This window comes from Lupinus angustifolius, chromosome LG09, assembly GCF_001865875.1.
Source record: "Lupinus angustifolius cultivar Tanjil chromosome LG09, LupAngTanjil_v1.0, whole genome shotgun sequence".
Classification (NCBI taxonomy): domain Eukaryota; kingdom Viridiplantae; phylum Streptophyta; class Magnoliopsida; order Fabales; family Fabaceae; genus Lupinus; species Lupinus angustifolius.
This window is the reverse complement of record NC_032017.1, coordinates 13,045,277-13,045,566: the sequence shown is the minus strand read 5'-3', so window position 1 is coordinate 13,045,566 and position 290 is coordinate 13,045,277.

Below are 290 nucleotides of genomic sequence, written 5' to 3'. Positions count from 1 at the left end.
ATGTTCCATGAGTTGACCTAACAATCATTTTTCTGGTGGGCTAGGCGCTTAGCTCTCCTGGTCCCACGCTTAGCTACTTGCTTGAGTAGCTTGGTTGACATGGTCCTATGCTCAGTTACCTGCTTCAGCAGCTTGGCGGACCTGGTCCCATGCTCAGCTGCCTACTTGAGCAGTTTGGCTGACCTGGTCCCATGCTTAGCTGCCTGCTTGACCAGCCTGCCTGACCTGGCCTGGTGTTTGGTGCTTGGCTTGGCTGGAGTGCTTTGTGCTTGATTTCTTCTTGGTGAAGC